This window comes from Acomys minous, assembly GCF_964271855.1.
Source record: "Acomys minous genome assembly, chromosome: 13".
Classification (NCBI taxonomy): Eukaryota; Metazoa; Chordata; class Mammalia; order Rodentia; family Muridae; genus Acomys; species Acomys minous.
In genome coordinates, this window is record NC_140495.1 from 53,087,627 (window position 1) to 53,096,209 (window position 8,583).

An 8,583-nucleotide genomic window follows, 5' to 3' on the forward strand; every position below is an offset into this window, starting at 1 on the left:
TCCCTGGTTTTGAATTTTTACTGATTAGTTCTTAAACATATGTATTTGATGTTTTAATAAAAAATTAGTTGCTAGACATTGTTTTCATAAGCAGCTTCCTTTAGTTTTACCTTGTTCATTGAAGGATTTGTACGATAATAAGTCAATATGATAATTTCATCAGGACAGCTTCAGTGATCTCACTTTATTGGAGAAGGAAGCAGGGCTACAGAGATGTCTGGGAATTAAGAGCCCATACTATTTTTCCAGAGAACTCAATGTTGAAAGAAATACCACACATATTATATATGGACATTTTATACTCTCACTATCTCTAGCAATGGTTTCTAAATTGTATCATTGCCAATAAATGCTTGTCTATTGACTGGTGCCTTACACAAAACAAACAAAACTGTCTATAGCCAGAAGTTTCACTAAATCACAGGTAAACACTCGACTTCCACTAGAACTTCAAGACACACACCCACAAAATGAAACTCTCAAAGATTGGCTGGGGAAGAGCTCAGTGTTGGAAGGCCTTCCTAACACATGTAGACTTCTGAGTGTCATCAGCAGCAAAGGAGTTGCTTACATACACATGCACACACATGTATACATGTACACATACCAAGGCACATAACCATAAAACACTCTTTTTAAATTCCTGAGGTCAATAATCTTTATACCTTATACACAGCATTTTCTGAACTTACTTAATGGCCCTCCAGTTTAACGACCACTTTTTATACATTGGGGCACTAGCCATGTTCAGATGGCCCCAGAGTTTGTTTAAAACTGAGATTTTTTTCAAACACTGTAAGCAGCAGGACTTGGTTTTAACTCTTTTGTATAAAACATATGAAAGTGACGATGACTTACCTCAGGCACTTCAAACTTCATTATTTGATAAAGTAGATTTCCTTGTTTTCAGAACGCCTGTAGCAACTCAACATGTCAGGAAAACAGTGTGAAAAATCCTGATGTGCGTCCCCCTTGCTGCAGAAGGGTCTGAACCACTTATTCTCAACCCGAGGCTCATAGATAGATCCTCAGTGGCTGTTTCTAAGGACTTCTGAATTTCATTTTGACTACTCCATTAAAAATCAAATCATGTTTGTTATTTTTTTGTGGCTATCTCTTTACCCAATGACAAGGGCCTGTGTTTAATGGCAAGTGGCACATTATCTCCTAAGGCAACATTTTCCTTCAAATCATCTCAAATTCTGGGAACAATTTTAAGAAAAGTTTGAGAACTTCTTAAGTGTAAGAAATAGTTATGTGAATCATTTTACAAAAAATGTTATTTGTCTGCTTTTCTTTATAAGAAAATCTCAAAAGTAATTTCTTCTCACATAAGGAAACGACTCAATGTGAAGCAGTGAGCACTTTTGCCTCCTGATAATTTTCTTTGTGATGCTTATGACTGTTTGCTTCTCTCTTCGTGGAGTGTTAATACCATAGTAGTAAAAAAGTATCTGGTACCCAAAACTTGGTCAAACTTAATTTTTTATTTTTCTCATTCCAATCAAATATCTCTTTAGTCAAAATGAATGCCTCTTAGATTTTTAAATTATTTTTACTTGTGTGTGTGTATATTGTGTGAGTGTGTATGTGAGAGTGTATATAAATGTGTCTCTGTGTGTCAGTGTGTGTATAAATGCATGAGTGAGTTTATGTGTGAGTGTATATGTATGTAAGTATGTGTGTATGTGTGTACATGTGTGTCAGTATGTATGTGAAAGTGTGTATAAATGAATCTGTGTGTGTTTATATATAAATGTACATGTATGAGTGTATATGTATGTGTGAGTATATATGTATGTGAGTCTGTATATGCATGTCTGAGTATGTATGTATTTGTGTGTTTATATGTGTATATGTATGTATGTATGTGTGAGTGTGTGTATGCATGTGTGTGAGTGTGTGTGTCTGTGTGTGTATTGTGTGTGAGTGAGTGTAAGTGTACTGTACATATGTGGGTGCGGGTTTGGACCAAAAGAGGGCATCAGATCATCAGATACCCTACAGCTGGAGCTATAGGTGGTTGCAAGCCACCTGGTGTGTGTGTTGGGAAGTAAACTTGGGTCCTCTGGAAGAGCAGTAAACACTCTTAACTGCTGAGCCATGCCCCCAGCATGAAAGAGAGAGAGAGAGAGAGAGAGAGAGAGAGAGAGAGAGAGAGAGAGAGAGAATGATTCTCATGCAATCCAGAGACCATGTGCTAGGCAGAGAAGTTCTTAGTAAATAAACAACCCTGGTTCCTGATTAAATAAATCTAAAAATCATTCCCAGAAAGAAAGAAATCTACACCTTAACCATCAGGACATGTGCTACAAACAGAATAAACCGCACACAACAAGTGTAGCATAGAAAATAGCAGAAGTTAATGAGATTAGACTTTAAGAACAACCGGATAGTAATAAGGAGTTTTTCTGAAGAACTGGGTAATTAATCTCTGAAAAGTCACTACCTTATTAATGAACAACACAAACGATGAAGTTATCAGTGGAGAGACGATTGGAGAAAAGAACTAAACTTTTAGAGAAAAGTGTTTAGTCAAAGATGAACCACAGTGAAATATCACACATCACAGTCTTCACACATCTAAGACGTAGATCAGATGTGTGCTATATGTGAAGGTAGGCAATGCTCCTTCCAGTTTAGGACTAAGTCCTGAATGGCCTGAATCCATTCATCAAGGATTTGACCTTCAATACAATTGAATTCATTCTAGCGATAACTTGTCCAAGTGGAAGGTTCGTGTACTTGACTGCCTGTAAGAGAAACAGTGTGAGCTGGCAATGTAAGCTCAGGATGTTTTCGCGTATTAGTTGTATTTAAAAGAATGCGAAGGAGCATTATAATGAAAGAAATATGAAGAGTCCAGAAAAAAACAATATTTAATTTAGATAGTGAACAATAAGAAAATGAATTGAGGAAGAAAATATGATGTCATAAAAAACCAACAGTAAAACTACAAGAGGAAGAGATCAACACAGCTGACACCACTTAGACAAAGGGTGGGAGCAGGAGAATGCGCACAGGACTGTGCAGCCTTCAGAGCGGGTAAAAACGTGGGAGTGGTAACATTTCTGTCGGTTTCTGCACATTAAGAGAGGATGTGAATCAACACTTCCATTCCTCAAATTAAAACTGGGAAACCTGCACAAAGACTGCAACCTTTCTCCACATCCTCAGCAGCATGTGCTGTCATGTGAGTTTTTGATCTTAGCCATTGTGATAGATGTAAGATAGAATCTCAGAGTTGTTTTGATTTTCATTTCCCTGATGCCTAGGGATAATGAGCATTTTTAAGTGTTTCTTGGCCATTCAATATTCCTCTGTTAAGATTCCTCTTGTTAGCTCTGTACCCATTTTCTAACTGGATTATTTGGTTTGGTGGTGTTTAATTTCTTGAGTTCTTTATATATTTTGGATATTATTTTTTCCTTTTTCTTTTTTTAGTATATTTTATTAATTTATTCATATTACATCTCAATTGTTATCCCATCCCTTGTATCCTCCCATTCCTCCCTCCCTCTCATTTTCCCCTTACTCCCCTCCCCTATGACTGTGACTGAGGGCGACCTCTTCCCGCTCATAGGGTATCAAGTCTCTTTTTGGTAGCCTGCTATCCTTCCTCTGTCAGATATAGGGTTGGTGAAGATCTTTTCCCAATCTGTTGTTTTGTTCTCTTGAGCATGTCTTTTGCCTTACAGAAGCTTTTCAGTTTCATGAGGTCCCATTTATTAATTGTTGATCTTAGAGCCTGAGCTGTTGGTGTTCTGTTCAAGAAGTTGTCTCATGTGCCAGTGAGTTCAAGGCTCTTCTCCACTTTTTCTTCTAACAGATTTAGTGTGTCTGGCTTTATGTTGAGGTCTATAACCCACTTGGACTTTATTTTTGTGCAGGGTGATAAATAAGAGTTTATATTCATTTTTCTATAATTAGGCATCCAGTCATACCAGCACCATTTGTTGAAGATGCTATCTTTTTTTTCCATTCTATGAATTTGGATTATTTGTCAAAATCTTGTATTCATAGGTATGTGGTTTTATTTCTGGATTTTTTATTTGATCCCATTGATCCATCTGTCCATTTCTATGCCAGTACCATGCCATTTTTATTAGTGTGGTTCTATAGTACATCTTGAGATCAGGGATGGAGATACCTTCAGAAGATCTTTTATTGTATAGAATTCTCTTAGCCTTTTGGGTTTTTTCCAAATGAAGTTGAGAATTGTTCTTTCAAGGTCTGTAAAGAACTGTGTTGTCATTTTGATGAGATTTGCACTGAATCTGTAGATTGCATTTTGGAGAATGTGGAGAAAGGGGAACACTCCTCCACTGCTGGAGGAAATCAATCTGGTGCTTTATCAGAAAACTGGCAATAGTTCTACCTCAAGACCCAGCAATTCCACTCCTGGGCATAAAAGATGCTCCACCTTGCAACGAGGACATTTGCTCAATTATGCTTTATTTGTAATAGCCAGATTCTGGAAAAAAAACTAGATGTCCTTCAACCAAATAATGGATAAAGAAAGTGTGGTACATTTACACAACAGAATACCTCTCAGCTATTTAAAACAAGAAAATCTTGAATTTTTCTGGTAAATGGATAGAACTAGAAATGATCATCCTGAATAAAGTAAGCCAGACCCAGAAAGACAGGCATGGAATATACTCATTTATAAGTGGATATTAATCAAACAATACAGGATAACCATACTATAATACACAGACCTAAAGAAACTAAATAACAAGGAGGACCCTAGCAAGAATGCTTAACTCTCACTCAGAAGGGCAAATTGAATAGATACTAGAAACAGTTGAAGAGAAGGAACAGGAAGGGAGCCTACCATATAGATCTTATGAAAGTCTTCACCTAGCAGGAGATCCAAACAGATGCTGAGACAGACAGCCAAATTCCAAGCACAGGAAATCTTATGGAAGAGTCTGGGAATAGAGGAACCTGGAGAGGTCAGGAGCTCCACAAAGAGACCAATGGCACCAACAAATACAGGCAGAGGAGAAGGATGCTGCAGAGACTGATGCACCAACCAAGGACCATGCATGATGAAGACCTAGACTCAGCTCAGAGGTAGTAGATAGGCATCACAGTCTCCTTGTGAGTCCCATAATATGGGGAGTAGGGATTACTTCTGACATGGACTCTGGCTTCTACACGTTGATCACTTCCCCCTGTTGAGTGGCCTTGCCAGGCCACAGAAGAAGAGGATACAGGCAGTCCTAATGAGACTTGATAGGCTGAGGTCAGATGATACAGGATGAGAGCTCCCCTTTCTGAGGCTTAGGGGAGGAAGGGAGAGGACATGAAAAAGGAAGGGTAGGATCAAAAGACGATGAGAGAGAGAAAGAGACAGAGAGACAGAGAGAGAGAGAGAGCTAAAATTGGGATGTAAAGTAAACAAATTTAAAGAAAAAGACTACTACCACATTACAGTCTGCACATATAAATGCACAGTGGTTGCAAGAGCAGAAAAAAACAAACAAAGAAAGCATGTGCAAGCCTGAGACAGACCAGATCTGAGGATGGAGATGGAAGCTGGACATAAAATCCCACCCCAGCCACAGAGATGTTGCCAAGCAGTAGCTGCTAGAAAGGGAGGGGCAGTTTTCATTACAGTATAGCTCCCAATGAGTCAACCATGCCCCATCAGATGACCAGACACCCAAGAAGATTTAGTCTTACAAATTGGCCTTAATAGGTTAAGAAATAAAATAAAATAAAAGTACACACCAAGATGAGTGAGTAGGGAAGGAGAGGGTGGATTTGGAAATGGGTCAACCTGGCAAAAGTGGGGAAGGGGAAGTGAATATGATTATAATGCACTGTACTAATTTTTGACTTGCTTATTTTATTGAAGAGTAAGAGCTAACTGAAATCTCTTTTTAGAGAAATGCTATCATCAGTCCGTCTGGTCTTCTACTTCCATGGGCTTTCCTCCAGGAAGACCATCAGATTCTTAGTCAATACATGAGAAGATTCACTCAGGGGGATAAAGTAGCTATTGTAAGATTCTCACAAGCCTTTGGTGTCTTGTTTTTCCTAAGAATGGGAATTTTTTCATAAATAAAAATAAACTCAACTAGGCTTCACGGAGACATAAAGGAAACTGCAGGGTCCTGGGAGATGAAAATCTGAAAGAGGTTTCACTCTATGAAAGGGATGGAAGCCTGTGGCAGGCTCAGACAGGACCACAAAGGAGACTGAGATGTCATCAGGGTGAACCATGTTAGCAAGTGTCCAAACAAACAGCAGGGAACTTGAAGAGCTTAGAAACCTCAGTGTCCCTCTGCCGTGGAGTAAAGCAATGCCCTGAAGCTACCAGTGCGGACACATGTATGACACTTGCATACATGCATCTACAGCAAACACTTAACATAGCTCACATTCTAAGTGGAACTTCAAATGTGCATACTGAACACCTATATAGTCTAAGCCTACAATCAGGCACAGCATGCTCAACTCTACACCAAAATTCAAGAAACCATAGAACCCAAGATGACAAAGAAAATGTTGAAATTGGGCTGATATAAATCATAAATACTGGAGTATAAAATGATTATGATGAAAATGTCAATGGTTAAATGGGAAAAGTAGAAGTTGTACAAGATTAGCAGGGAGTGGGAACAGAGAGATGTAAAAGGAGCCAGAGGAACTAAAGGAAAATCAAACTATGGAACCAAGTAAGAAATGACACAATAGGATCAATACTTTGAAAGAATCAATAAATTTCAAACTAAGCTAATCAAACCTTCACAAACTAAAAGAGAGGGCAAAAAAAAAAGTCAGAGTGACCAGAAAGAGAGCTGGAGAAGAAGACATATTAAAGTAATGATAGTTGAAACTCTTCAGTGCTAGTAACATATGCAGAAACACAGAAGTTAAGGAAGTTAAATATAAAACAAACAGAAAAAAAAAACAAGAAGGATGCACGGAGGCATAGATAAACTAAACTTTAGAAAACCAAAGCAGAGATGAAATCCAGTATGGAGACAGAGTGAGAAGATAATTTATTATAGAAATAGTGTCAATAAGTTAGAAGTAAAATTCAAGTAAGACTTCCCCAATTTCACAGAGGCTGTGAGAAAAAAAAAGACCATTTGCATAGTAGGACGATGAAAGGTAATAGTGAAACAAATATTATAGAACAAGTAGGAATTTTGTGCTTCAGAGCCAAACAGACTAGTGCTGGGAAAAATGCCAGTTATGGTGTTTATACATGAAGAAACCAGCGTAGCTCAAGTAATAGACTCTGCACACCACAAAAAAAAATGTAAGGACAATAGATTAATGAATAATTATTTATTTTATTATTCATAACAACATAAAGGGAATTAAAACATTAATAACATGTACTAGTAGGTTGTGAAGGAAGGGAAATGATGAAGGCCACACCAGGAAATATACAGATGAGACATTAAAACACTCTTAATAGCCATTGCCCTTGAAAGCCATGAAGGGGTGTTCAAAGAGGCTCTTGGTATTCACTGTTAACATTTTTTAAATTATTATAAGCGGCCATTCTGTCACTGAATATGTTGTTCAACAATAAGGAAATAAATGGCACACCTAAAATAATCATCAAAAAGCAATTAAGATGAAGAAAACAGGTTTAAAAAAAGCAAAACAGCTAAATAGACAAAAATGTATAAAACATATTTACAAGGAAGGTGACTGTTAATACTGGTGAATATTATAGTCTGTAGATTGTCTTAACATGATGATTAGAAATAATTTACCATAGATTTTGTTCACCTATAGTATGACTCAGGCACACACTCTGTATAAGAAACACATTTGAGTACAAAAACTTAGATTCAAAGCATAAAGATGGAGAATGGTAGACACCTGCCAACATTAGTCAAAATGAAATTATAGTGGACTACAAAAAGAAGCCATAGTAAGGAGACAGAGCCTGAAACACTGATAAAATCTCAGGAATTAAAAAAGACAAAACAAAACCTCAGCACGTCTGTGGGCTACAGACAAGAGGGCATCAGGGAAAAACATTGACTCTATCTGAGGAAAGCCAAGAGGCAACTGCATTGTGGAGTCTTGACATCTGTCAGTAGCTAACAGGGCAGGCTGATTGGAACCAAGACAGTCGACCTGGAATACAATCTCCTGCCACAGCACCCTGCAGATTTTACAAATTATTCTATTTAAAGAAGAGAGACTATGAATGCAGAAAATACAAAAGAAAAGGGAGAGCATAGAGCATTGCTCTTGTCAAATCCTCATTCATACTCTAAATATTCAAGGATCTTGTTAAAATGTGGATTGTGAAACATGGCACAGGGTACCTTTATATCACTGCTTCTACATAATTTTCTTTATTCTTGAGAATATTATTCATGCATACAATGAACTCTGATATCTATCATTCATTTTCCACTTCAACTCACCCTGTGTTATCCCAAATATGTCATCTCCTAATGCCACATCTTTCTTCTTCTTCTTTTTCTTCTTTTTTTTTTCAATTAGTGCTGCCCAAGTGTGCATGAGTGTGGGAGTATTTGTTAGCATTAGCAAACCTACCAGTGGCCACCCATTTAAAATGGAAGGGTTTTCTCCACC